Genomic DNA, 14,244 nt, shown 5'->3' with positions numbered 1-14,244 from the left:
CCAGTGCAATCTCCACGGGGGACCCCTAGGCACGGCCATTGAAGATGCCCCTGTCATGAACTGGGAATCTGGGGCCCAGGTAAATGGGCATTTGACCTGACATTGTTTTTCTTCACGTTCCAGGTCCTCATCCTTAGGCATCCTTGGAAAGGAGTGGGAGTTGCATGTTGCTTACAGAGGACTGTCTTACCTCTGCCTACGATCCCAGGCCCTGAAGACACAGGAAAGCATGGGTGGATGTAGTTATCAATATCCTAGGCAGGGAAATGCTCTCTTTAAAAACATAATTTATTATAGAAAAATTGAAGTGTACTAAGAGAGAGAACGAGGGAAAATAATCTCCATGTATCCAATCCCCAACTTCAACTCAGTCCTGTCACAGATAAGTCTCCTTCCCTCCAACACTGTTTTTGTTTGTTGGTTTTGGTTTGCTGCACTATCATTTTATTTTATTGTTGCAGTCATTCTTTTTTAAAATTTGTTTTATTTTATTTTTTTTTTAAATTTGTTTTAAAAATTAATTTTGGCCACACTGTTTAGCTTGCAGGATCTTTGTTCCCCGACCAAGGATCGAACTCATGCTCCTTGCAGGGGAAGTGTGGAGACTTAACCACTGGACCACCAGTGGAAGTCTCAGTCATTCTTTTCTTTAAAAAGCTTTTTATTTTTATTTATTTATTATCTACTTATTTATTTATTGAAGTATAGTTGATTTACAATATCATGTTAGTTTCAGGTATACAGCACAGTGGTCTCACTTTATATAAATAAAACTTTTAAGATTCTCTTCCCTTCTAGGTTATTACAAAATATTGAGTAGAGTTTCCTGTGCTATATCAAGATCATTTGAAAGCAGGTTTTCTCAAACTTTTTGGTTTTAGGACTCCCTTGCACTTTACAAAAACATGAAGGACCCCCCAAAAGTTTTGGTTTATGTGAGTTACATTTTTGATACTTAGATATTAAAACTGAGAAACTTTAAAATAATACTTATTAATTTATTTAAACATTGTAACACACTTCTTTCTTGTTAACATAAATGATACGCTTTTTAGTGAAAAATAACTGTACATAACTAGTAAGAAGAGTGACATTGTTTTACAGTTTTACAAGTCTCTCCTTTGTCTGGTTAACAGAAGATAACTGGATTTTCACTAGCGTATAGCTGAGTTCTTGTGTTTGCTTCTGCATTCAATTGCTTATAACATGTTGTTTGGTTGAAACACAAGAAGAAAATCTGACCTTGCACAGGTATGCAGTTAGAAAATGAGGGCATATTTTCATAGACTTTTCAGATATTTGTGGGTATTTGTCTTTGAAATTATACCTGATAGCACTGGTTTCTTAAATTTGTTAGTTGCCCTGTGGAACTTGAAATTATATCAGTGAGCTTTTTGTAAGTTGATCCATTAAAACCCATTGCTCTTTCTTGCACTTTGATTGGTGTTTTTTTACTCAGACATGATTTTTTGTCTCATCATGCCTTGAAAGTGAAGTGAAAGTGATAGTCTCTCAGTTGTGTCCAATTCTTTGTGACCCTATGGACTGTAACCTGTCAGGTTCCTCTGACCATGGGATTCTCCAGGCAAGAATACTGGAGTAAGTAGCCATTCCCTTTTCCAGGGGATTGAACCTGGGTCTCCTGCATTGCAGGAGGATTCTTTACCGTCTGAGCCACCAGGGAAGTCCCAGTGGGTTATCATGCCTTAGTTATTTGAAAAATATTAGTTGACTAAGTTATGTAGATTTTTCAAACATTTAATGACATATTACACAATATAAAAAACTTATATTTGTTAATATCAACACCAATTTCATCTGAATGTCTACATTCTGGCCAGTTGGCAGACATGTTACTTATATTCGAATTTTTACTTGGAAGTTCAAATTTTGTGATTGGCATCAAACTTTGTCCATTCTTTAACTTGAGGTGACACCTGACTGTTCATTTTGGGGCCAAAGTCTGCCAGACAGACCCAGAATTGACTGTAATTCATCTGTTAGTCAGTTTTGCAAGCAAACATCAATCTCCACAGAAACAGCAGCTAGTTCAGCTCAACACTCAAAATCTCAAGCATGTTTCCATGAGACAGCTCTCATCCTTTGAGATGCAGCATAAGTGCTTTACGGATACTTCATATTTTGTCACATGGAATCTTAAAAAGATGTACACTAAGGACTTCCCTGGCAGTTCAGAGGTTAAGATTTCATGCTTTCAAGGCAGGGAGTGAGGGTTCCATCCTTGCTTAAGGAACTAAGATCCCATGTGCTGTGTGGCTTGGCCAAAAAAAAATACACAAAACAAAAAAAGATGTACACTAAAAGATCAAGATTTAACAGATTCAACAGCTTTTATTGCTTCATATGGTACATTCTTAAGTGAAATTGGCCTTTTAACAAATGGTCACTGTATGTCAGTGAAGCTTACAATGACTAGGCCAGTTTGGTGTCTCTCTCTTGGTTTGCGCTTTAGCACTACTTTTGCATCATCAGTGCAAATCTCAAAGCAATGCAAAAGATAAATAATACTTTAATATTGTTAAAAAAAAAAGCTTGATTCTGCACATCCCTGAATGAGTCTCAGGGATTCCCCTTAAAGGTCTGTAGACCTCACCTTGAGAACTGTTGTATTTAAGCAAACATTTGTTGTATTTAAGCAAGACATCATAACATTTGTTGTTTTTGTTGTTTAGTTGCTAAGTCATGTCTGACTCTTTTGCATTTCCGCCAACTATAGCCCACCAGGCTCCTTTGTCCATGGGATTTCCTAGGCAAAAATACTGGAGTGGGTTGACATTTCCTTCTCCAGGGGATCTTCCTGACCCAGGGATGGAACCTGTGTCTCCTGCATTGGCAGGCGGATTCTTTACCATTTACCTGTAAATAATTAATATGTATTCCTAACAAACATAGAATTTAAAAAATAACCTCAACACTAATATCACATGTAACACAGTTAATAACTTGTTCTTAATATCATCTAATATCCAGTCTGTGTCCAAATTTCCCTTAATGCCTCAAAACATCTTTTTACAACTGCTTTGTCTGAATCAAGAGGCAAATGATGTTCACACATTGTAGTTTTTGATATGTCTCTTAAAAAAACCTATTTTAGTGTTACTTTCTGTTTCCATTTTTTATTCCACTTTTTTGGTTGAAGTCATGGGATCATTTGTGCTGTAAAATTTCCAGCATTCTGGGTTTGGCTGATAGCATCTGTGCAGCATCATTTAATATGGTGTTTGATCTCCCACATTTCTGTAAGCAGCTTAGCTCCAGAGCAGGGTTTCTCAGCCCTACACTGTTGATATTTTGGAGCAATTCTTGATGGTGGGGAGCTTCCTGTGCACAGTGGGATGGCTATTTAGTAGCACCCCAGGCCTTTCACACTGGCCACAATTAGCATTTCCCCACTACCAAGCTGTGACAACAAAAACATCTCCAGACACTGTCAAATGTTCCTTGGGTGGGGGCAAATCACCCCCAGTTGAGAACCACTGATGTAGAGGCTCTAGAAGTATGACTAGAGGACAGTTTTTATAATAATAAGCAGCTCAGAGTATTATTACATCTTTTCAGGAGACACGTAATGTCTGATTGTCCCACTTTTAAAGATGTTAAGACTGATCCATGAATTCAGGGCTTGTCAATCTAATCATCAACTCGAAAGCTCTCCAACCGCCCCTCCTAAAAAGGTTAGCATCTACTGATGACTGCAGCCTTGATCCACTATTTCATTAGAGATAACAAAGCAGTGATTTTTTTCTAATTCAATCACTTGCTTCTGTCTTTACTAGCTGGACTACTTCTTGAAAGATTAATTTTCCCTGATTAACTACTTGTTGTTGTTGTTCCGTTGCTAAGTCCTGTCCAACTCTTTGCAACCCCATGGACTACAGCACACCAGGCTTCTTTGTCCTTCACTATCTCCCGGGGTTTGCTCAAACTTGTGTCCATTGGGTCGGTGATGCCATTCAACCATTTCATCCTCAACCCCCTTCTCCTCCTGCCCTCAATCTTTCCCAGCATCAGGGTCTTTTTTAATGAGTCAACTCTTCATATCAGGTGGCCAAAGTATTGGAGCTTCAGCTTCAGCATCAGTCCTTCCAGTGAATATTCAGGGTTGATTTCCTTTGGGATTGACTGACTTGATCTCCTTGCAGTCCAAGGGACTCTCAAGGGTCTTCTCCAGTACCACAATTAACTACTTGGTTACCCTGAAGTACTGTCCATACAAACTAAAGCAAGAGCTGTGTCTGATTTTTTTTCTTTCTTTGATAATATATTTTTGATTATATATATATAGCCTTTATCACAGGTTCTTGAGTGATAGGAGTGTTTTTTTGTCCATAACAATCTCTTCCGATTACACTGAAGTTTATACTAATTAGTTGACTTAGGGTGGGCCCCCTTCAAAGTCTCAGGATGGGGCTGATTCCCAGAAAGACCAAGTGATCAGAATGGGGAACTTTCAGCCCTGCCCTCCAACCTGAGGGGCTGGAGAGTGATCTCTGTAAAAACCTTCAAACAATGAGATTCAAAGAGTTTCTGGGTTGGTGAAAACACAGAAGTGCTGGAAGGTGGGGCATGGAAGCCCCCTGCCCTCTCTCATACCTTACCTCTGCATCTCTTCCACTTGGCTCTTCCTGAACTGCATCTTTTACAACCAACATAAAGAAAGTTGGTTCCAGACTTTGGTGAGTCATTCTGGCCAATTATCAAACCTGAGAAGAACTTTCTGGCAAACTCCCCATTTTCCACTGATTGGTCAGAAGTCCCGGCGGTGCTGGGCTTGCAACAGGCATCTGAAATTGTGGTGTCATCTTATGAGACTGAGCCCGAAAACTGTAAAATCTATGTTGACTCTGGAAGTGAGCATCAGAATGGAATGTGATCTTCTGACATCCAGTTGGTATCTGGAGAATCAGAGAATGGATTGCTAATAGTGGGGAAAATAACCCACAATGTGCATTCATTCTTTCATTCTTTCTTCTTGTTGTTGTTGTTCAGTTGCTAAGTCATGTTTGATTCTTTGTGACCCCATGGACTGCAGCATACCAGGCTTCCCTGCCCTTCACTATCTCCCGGGGTTTGGTCAAACTCACGTCTGTTGAGTCAGTGATGCTATGTAACCACTTCATCCTCTGCTGCCCTCTTCTCCTTTTGTCTTCAGTCTTTCCCAGCATCAGGGTCTTTTCTAATGAGTCGGTTCTTTGCATCAGGTGGCCAAAGTATTGGAGAGCTTTAGGATCAATTCTTCCAACGAATATTCAGAGTTGATGTCCTCTAGGATTGACTGGTTTGATTTCCTAATATCTAGCTAAATAAAAATGGACATATCCTCTGACTCAGAAATAGTTTCACTCCTAAATATACACTTTATATCACTGCACATTTAAATGAAATATACCAAAGGTCATTATGTATTTCAACACAGCTTGTAATAGCAAAAGATTGGAAACAAAAACTTAAATGTCTATCAACAAGGGAATTGTTAAAAATAATATTGTACATGTTACATTTATTCAAACAAGGGAAAGCTATGAAAATTATGCAACCATATGAAGAATGACAATGTTCTTTCCTTTAATAAGGGGATAAATTAATATATTTAATATAATATTAATATATGGAAATATTACAAGACATCTGGTTAAGTGAAAAAGACATGGTAGAAGATTGTGTGCATATCATGCTAAAATTTTGTGGGGGAGAAAAAGAAAACATAAAAGTATAGGGAATTCCCTGGTGGTTCAGTAGTTAAGACTCTGTGCTTCCACTGCAGTGAGCATGGGTTGGATCCTTGGTTAGGGAAACTAAGATTCCATACGCTATGTGATGCAGCCAGGAAAAAAAAAAGTGTAGATGGCTTCTGGAAAGATATATAAACAACTTGTAAAACAGGATGGATTTGGGGAGAAGGATTTGGGCAGCTAGGAGGAGGAAAGGGGAAAAGACTTAATTTTCATTCTATACCCTCTTGTAATTTCTTTACGTTTATAATAAAGCATTACCTCTGTTAAATTTAGATTTTCTAAGAATATTTAATGACATGGGGAAGCATTTTTCTCAACACCATCCCTGATTCTTCCACTTGAATAGCTCAGAACAATCCAAAACTCAACATGTCAAAATCTACACTGCAGATTCTGCCCAGAATCTGCTACAGCCACTGTCTGCCTCACGTCGGTTGATGGCAACTCTATTCCTGCAGCTGTTCAGGCTGAAAGTCACTGATTTACCTATGGCTTCTCTCTCTCACGTCCTGCGTCAGATTCTGGCCATACTGATTTCTTGCTAGTTCTAGGAAATGCCAAGTGCCATCCAGTCTTTGGGCTGTTGTCCTGGCTGTGCTGCCTGCCCGGAGTGGTCCTCCCCGAAACTTGCAAGCTTCACCCCATCTCTTTGCTCAAGTCTGTGTCCATAAATCCATAAATCTGTGTTCCTCCCTGAGAAGGAACTAGATCTCTATCCGGCACTCTTGACCCCCTTTGCCTAAAAAAAAAAAAATTACATGGGGAAATCCCTGGTGGTCTAGTACTTAGGACTCTGTGCTTTCACTGCCGAGGGCCCAAGTTCCAACTTTGGTTGAGGAACTAAGATCCTGCCAAGCATGTAGTGTGGCCAAAAAATTTTAAAAAGCTGGTTTTAAGACAAAAAAATACAGGGTATCCATGACTTTTTAGCATAATGTCAAACTTCCTTTTTATATTTGTTGTCTATCTCTTCCTACCTGACTAAGCTTCATGAGGGTGTTAACTTTGGCTCATTTTGTTCATTGATGTTGCCTTCATGACAATGTCTAGCATATAATAAGCCCACAATACTCTTTGACTGAATGAATGAATTCACTAATCTAAAGTTTACAGAGCACAATATAAATTGCACCTACAGTATAGTAAGAGTTTTGTAACAACAATATATTTAACATATTTAAAGTTTTTTAAAAGATGTTGCATTGTGGGTATTTGCATATTTTGCAGGATATTTTCCTCCTGTTGCCCATGAAAGACTATTCTGTCATTGATTGCTCAGCTCCTTCTCCTTCTCCAACTTCTCAGGGAAAGAATGTATCTGCTTAGTTCAGATTCTAGGAAGAATTGGGAAATGGGCAAAAAGAAAAGATGAACTGAAGGAAGTAAAACAAGTCTAATTAATTTAACACTGTGGGGACTTCCTTGGTGGTCCAGTGGTTAAGACTTCACCTTCCAGTGCAGGGGGTGTGGGTTCGATCCCTGATCAGGGAGCTAAGATCTCACATGTCCATGGCCAAAACCCCAAAATGGAAAACAGTAGCAATATTGTAACAAATTCAATAAAGATTTTAAACATGGTTCACATCAAAAAAATCTTTAAAAAAATTAATATTGAGAATGGAAGCAGAGTCTCTGGGAGGAAGAAGAGAAACTTGAAAAAATCGAGGAAGAGAAAAAAGGAAGAGAAACACCTTGACATTGGGCTTTATGAGAGATTCTTGGTGGTAGTTTGGTGGTAGTTTTGGTGGAGAGACTTTGGTGGTAGTTTTGGGGAAGTTGCAGGGAGTGGGAGGTGGTGAGAGGATAGGAATGGGAAAGAAAATTTTAAGAAGTGTTTTTTACTGATTATAAATGAGATTCCCTTTGATTTTCTTTAAGAACCTCTGGTGAAGATCTCAATGGCTTTTGATTACTCACCGCACTGGACCAAATGAATTCTTGGTATTTTTAGGGAGAACAAAATGTATGGCAATATTACAAATGGCTTGTTCAGGGTGATGTGTTATTTTAATTGCTTTCTTTTTTAAGTTTTAATTTTATTTTCACTACTGGCTGCACCATATGGCATGCAGGATGGTAGGTCCTGGACCAGGGATGGAACCCCTGCATTGGGAGCAAAGTCTTAACCATTGTGGACCTCCAGGGAAGTCCACCAATTGTCCCCTTTATAGGTGTCTGTACTTTTCACATTTTTCTCCATTATGAATGCATTCCTTTTATAGTAAGGAAGGACATGCTTTAACATTTTCCTTTACCCTTCATCCTTCAAAGCATCTCCGTGGAGCAGTCAGTAGCTGCCTGAGGCACCTGTCCTTTGCCTGCCTATTTTAGGCAGCCTCCTGGACCAGGAATGTGAGCCTGCAGTGCTGCGATCTGGGTCTTCTGACCGCTGCTTGGGATCTCTTCCCTCAGACTCTCACTCTGGCTGGCTCTGTTCTGTGCTCGCCTCAACTCCCAGCTTCCTCAGCAGCTGGCTGCTTGGGCTGGGGTCCTTTGTTTCACCTCCGCCCTTTGGACTGGAGACCAAAGTTGATATATCTTGGTGCCTGCATGCTAAGTCACTTCAGTTGTGTCCAACTCTTTGTGACCCCATAGACTATAGCCCGCCAAGCTCCTCTATCCATCCATGGCAAGAATACTGGAGTGGGTTGCCATGCTCTCCTCCAGGGTATCTTCCTGACCCAGTGATCAGACTCACGTCTCTTATGTCTCCTGCATTTTTAGGTGGGTTCTTTACCACTAGCACCACCTGGGAAGCCCAATCTACCTTCATCTCACCCTAAAATGGGGGTTTGGTGAATAGCTATACCCATCTGACTCTTGTACATGAAATCTTTATTTTATTAAATTTAATTTTTTTCTATGTATGTGTGTTTATTGACTTCTGTAGAGAGTTTTTTCTACAATACACAATCACTTTAAAAATATTATTCCTTATGGTTAAACACCCAGAAGATTTTTGTTTCATATGAAATGGAAAACAAAACAAAATCTCAGTGTTACTGGGCATTATTACCATGCTTTCAAATCTTTACTCTTACTTAATACTAAATAAATCATAACTAGTCCCTTTGTGGAAAAGAGCAAGTTTTGATACACTTACTTAAATTTTGTTGAGAAGATTGTCTTTATGTTATGGAAATATATTTTTATTCAGTGATTGGTTGGTTCAAGCTAAAATTTAATATTTCTGCTGTATAGAGACAGATAACTATCATGAATGTAATACTGACAGGAGTCAGACTATAAATCAGGATAGTTTGAATTTTATTTTTTTATTGTTCTAAATTGAATTTTATTTATTTATTTATTTTTGGCTGCCTGGGTCTTCATTGCTGCGTTAAGTCTTTCTCTAGTTTCAGCAACTGGGGGGTTACTCTCTAGTTGTGGGGTGAGGACTTCTCAGTGTGGTGTCCTCCCTTATTAAGGAGCACAGGCTCTAGAACACAAGCTCACTAGTTGTGGCACATGGGCCTGGCTGCCTGGTGGCATGTGGGATCTTCCTGGACCAGAGATTGAAACCGTGTCCCCTGCATTGGCAGGTAGATTCTCAACCACTGGACCACCAGGGAAGACCTGTCCTATGTATAATTTCAAATTTTATAAAATTTCATCATGATACCCAGCAGGGGTTACTGTTCCAGATCCTAAGAGTGGTGGCTTTGGGCTACTACCCAGGGTCACCAGTTGTTCTGTTTGCCCAGGACTGAGAGGGTTCTTGGGACGTTGGCCTTTTTAGGGCTGAAACCAGGCAAGTCCTGGACAAATCAGGATAAGCTGGTCACTCCTGTCATCACAGGCACCAATAAGCTTTATGGCCACTATCTTAGTCAAATTTTTAGTTTAGCCATGTCCTCCCTCTGACATAAGTATGTTCTTTCCATAACAGGTGATGAGCACACCCACTTCTCTCCTCAGTCATTGCAGGAATCAGATTAAAATGCAGGAACTCTCCTCCACATCTGATGCTCTAAAGGGAGTGACAAAGATATCAGAGCAGGTAGTGCCCACACCACCAGCAGAGAAACACAGTCCAAAGGAAACATGATGGAGGAGATCCAAAGGGTCTTCTGCTCAAATATGGTTCCTGGTAAAATACATACAGTGCTATCCTGGGGGTCTGCAAATAAGAGCTGTATCTCCACAAACAGGTCAGCTCCACACTCCCAGTTCTTGGAAATTTGCATATCAAGAATCTCCTTTGAGAGATGAGAAGGGTTTTTAGACAAAATTATTTTAAAAACACAAGGCTCTCACAGGACCCAAAAGCACAAGCTCACAGCTTCTAACTAGGTTAGCTAAACAAGGACACTCCTTGGAGGGAACTGCTAGCACGGACTCTATTTTGGGCATTTCAGAGGAACACTGGTGATCATGACTTATACTGGATAGAGTAGCTATTTGGGGACATTTATTTTTGCTAAAATATTTGCTTGAGTGTTTTTATAAAGTACTTCAAATCTGAAAAGATAAAAACAGTTTCTGTAGGAGCCTTCAGAAGAGGGTGGGAAGGAAAACAGTGATCATGATACTGTAGCATTTATGTTGCCACGACACTTTCTGATACATTCAATACCATCTCTTTAGAGAGAAGTTATAAAAGAACTGAAGCAGAGATAACAGCATACATTTGGCATGAAACAAACATTGCGAGCTGGTTGCCTCCGCTGGTTTCCCCACAACTTTCATTTCCCCCAAAAGGACAGGATAATAACTAAAGAAGTTTCATGGGGCCAATGACTCTTTCTATTGGGAGGAACAGAGAACTTCTAGATGTCCAAGTTGGATTTAGAAAAGGCAGAGGAACCAGAGATCAAATTGCCAACATCCGTTGGGTCATTGAAAAAGCAAGAGTTCCAGAAAAACATCTACTTCTGCTTTATTGACTATGCCAAAGCCTTTGACTGTGTGGATCACAATAAACTGTGGAAAATTATTAGAGATGGGAATACCAGATCACTGGACCTGCCTCCTGAGAAACCTGTATGCAGGTCAAGAAGCAACAGTTAGAACCGGACATGGAACAACGGACTGGTTTAAATTAGGAAAGGAGTATGTCAAGCCTGTATATTGTCACCCTGCTTATTTAACTTACATGCAGAGTACATCACATGAAATGCCAGGCTGGATGAAGCACAAGCTGGAATCAAGATCGCTGGGAGAAATATTAATAACCTCAGATATGCAGATGACACCACCCTTCTGGCAGAAAGTGAAGAGGAATTGAAGAGCCTCTTGATAAAAGTGAAAAAGGAGAGTGAAAAAGCTGGCTTAAAACTCAACATTCAAAAAACTAAGATCACGGCATCCAATCACATCATTTCATAGCAAATAGATGCAGAAACAATGGAAACAGTGACAGACTTTATTTTCTTGGGCTTCAAAATCACTGCAGATGGTGACTGCAGCCGTGAAATTAAAAGACGCTTGCTCCTTGGAAGAAAAGCTATGACTAACCCCGACAGCATATTAAAAAGCAGAGACATTACTTTGCTGACAAAGGTCTGGCTAGTTAAAGCTATGGTTTTTCTAGTGGTCATGTATGGATGTGAGAGTTGGACTATAAAGAAAGCTGAGCACTGAAGAAATGATGCTTTTGAACTGCGGTGTTGGAGAAGATTCTTGAGAGTCCCTTGGACTGCAGTGAGATCAAACCAGTCAATCCTGAAGGAAATCAACCCTGAATATTTATTGGAAGGACTGATGGTGAAGCTGAAGCTCCAATACTTTGGCCACCTGATACAAAGAACTGACTCAATGGAAAAGACCCTGATACTGGGAAAGATTGAAGGCAGAAGGAGAAAGGGACAACAGAGGATGAGATGGGTTGGATGGCATCACCGACTCAATGGACATGAGTTTGAGCAAACTCTGGGAGTTGGTGATGGACAAGGAAGCGTGGCTTGCTGCAGTCCGTGGGGTCACAATGAGTCAGTCATGACTGAGCTACTGAACTAAACTGAACTGACTGGGAGGAAAAAGGTGTTTGGGAATTGCGGATGCATTCAGGTTTGCAGGCAGCTTGCTGGGGGCAGGTTCCAGCCACCCTGACCATTGTCACTGTGTCACCTCTGGGTGCAGTCATTTTCACCCCTGCTTCTCAGAAACAGTAGCTCTCAGCAGCATCGGGCATCGACAGGGACATCCTGATTAGGGAGTCTGGAACGAAATAAGGTACATCTGAGAGCCTTACCCCAGCCTCCACATTACTATCTTTTGGAGATCTTCCAAAATCATCCATGCATGGGTTCTTCTCCATTCAAGGAGAATCAGCTACTTTTTTTTTTAATATACCAAGTAATTTCTAACGGACTGTCTGCATCAGAATCACTGCTGAAATTCAATGACATTCAAACGTTGATGACATAATCACAAGATAGGTAGGTGGACAGATAGATTGAATGAGAAATAGTTGGATAGATAGGAGATGAGAGAGGGAGAGAGAGAAATAAATAGATAATCCATATGAAAAATAGATGAACAATAGTGATTATCTGTGGATCGGGAAATTATGAACAATTTTATTTACTTTATGCCTATTTTCTAATCAACTCTGAATCACTGGCACCAACAGAACAGTGATTAGAAGATATAATGAGTAATTATACAGAAAGAAAGGCAATAAACATTAAAAAAATCAACCTGTGGGACTTCCCTGGCAGTCCAATGGTTAAGACCCTGTACTTCCAATGCAGGGGTTTGATCCCTGGTTGGGGAAGATCCCAGATGACACAGTTCAGTTCAGTTCAGTAGCTCAGTCGTGTCCAACTCTTTGCGACCCCATGAATCAGATGCCACAAGGCATGCTAAAAAAAAAGAAAAAAATCAACCTGACTAGTAATACACACACACACACACACAAACAAATTGAAACAATGACCTGATACATTTTAAAAAGATCATATTGATTCATTTCTTTAATAATGAGGTCCAGTGTGGTTGAGGATGCATTTTATAATGAGCAAGGGGTAATGAAAACTGGTACAATCTTTCTGGAAGACACATTTAAAATCTGTATCAAAAACATTAAAATTTTGCATACCCTTTTGTCTAAAATCTCAAATATTTTGCTCTAAGGAAATAATTCTGAAATCTGAAAAAGACTAACTAAAAGATCTTCATTGCAATGTTATTTACAATAGAGAAAAACTACAGAAAACCTTCACATCCTTAGCAGAATTGTGTAAAGAAATTATGGTTCATGCCTGCACTAAAATACAATGTAACCACTGACAATGAAGTAGAAAGATAGTATGCAATTATGTGAAGATAAGCTCTCAGAGGAAAAAAAATACATAATATAAATTGATAGCTTTATGGCCTGAATTTTGAGGAAGAAAAGGACACAGTATAAATACAATATACTCGATTGTTGAACTCTTGTTTTGTAAAATTATACTTATATTCCATATTTAAGTGTGTGTGGTCTCTTTTTCCTGCTCACCTGCATTTTGCAAGTTTTCAGTGACAAACACTGTGATGGTCACATTATGCACTTCCTATTTATTTTCTTGCTAACAGAATTCTATTTTCACGGTGGTAGCATTAAACCAAACCAAAGGAAAGGAGTCATTTCTTTCTCTAATACAAACCATAACAATCTTGCTTTCTGTATCCCCAACATCTCTTGCATATGACTGATATCTTCCAAAATTTATTTTAATTTATTTTTATTGTTGACTGTGGGGGTCTTTGTTGCTGTGCGAGGGCTTTCTCTAGTTGTAACAAGTGGGGGCAATTCTCTAGTTTCGGTGCATGGGCTTTTCATTGCCGTGGTTTCTCTTGCTGTGGGGCACGGGTTCTAGTGTGTGGGCTCAGTAGTTGTGGCATACGGACTTATTGCCCCACCACATGTGGGATCTTTCCAGACCAGGGACTGAACCCGTTTCCCTTGCATCGGCAGGTGGATTCCCAACCACAGGGAATTCCTGCATATGACTAATTTCTAAGGCAAAGTATCAAGGAGAAGTCAGCTGTGAGATGTACTGCTAGGGAAAGTGTGTTCTTCTGATAACAGGGACACATGTGTCTGGCTCTACGACATTGCCGTTTTCCTGCCTGGAATGTGCGTGTTCTGGAGCTGTACAATGAGCAAGGGATAATGAAAACTGGTATAATCTTTCTGGAGGACACATTTAAAATCTGCGTTAAATTTCTTTTCTTTCTCAAAATTCAGGCTATAAAGCTATTGATTTAAATTATGTATTTTTTCCTGCCTGGAATGTAAATGTCCTGTCTGGAGCTGCCAGCAGCCTTCTAGTGCACTGCTGGTCCTGAAAGTTTTGAGCTTCTGAAGCAACAGTTGTAACTGCCCATCTTCAGACATTTTGTTATGTAAGAAAACAAGTCCCTCTGTTTAGATGGTGCTTTCTGTTATTTGCATCAAAAAGCATCTCTCGCTGACATAAGTGTGCCATAAAAACACTGGAAACAATTTTTTTTTTTTTTAGAATTAAGAGGTGTAACAAAAGGACTAGGAGAATAAGTC

The sequence above is a fragment of the Cervus canadensis genome, chromosome 17 (genome assembly GCF_019320065.1).
Source record: "Cervus canadensis isolate Bull #8, Minnesota chromosome 17, ASM1932006v1, whole genome shotgun sequence".
NCBI classification, from domain to species: domain Eukaryota; kingdom Metazoa; phylum Chordata; class Mammalia; order Artiodactyla; family Cervidae; genus Cervus; species Cervus canadensis.
The sequence above is the reverse complement of the archived record's forward strand: the minus strand, read 5'-3'. Positions refer to the sequence as shown.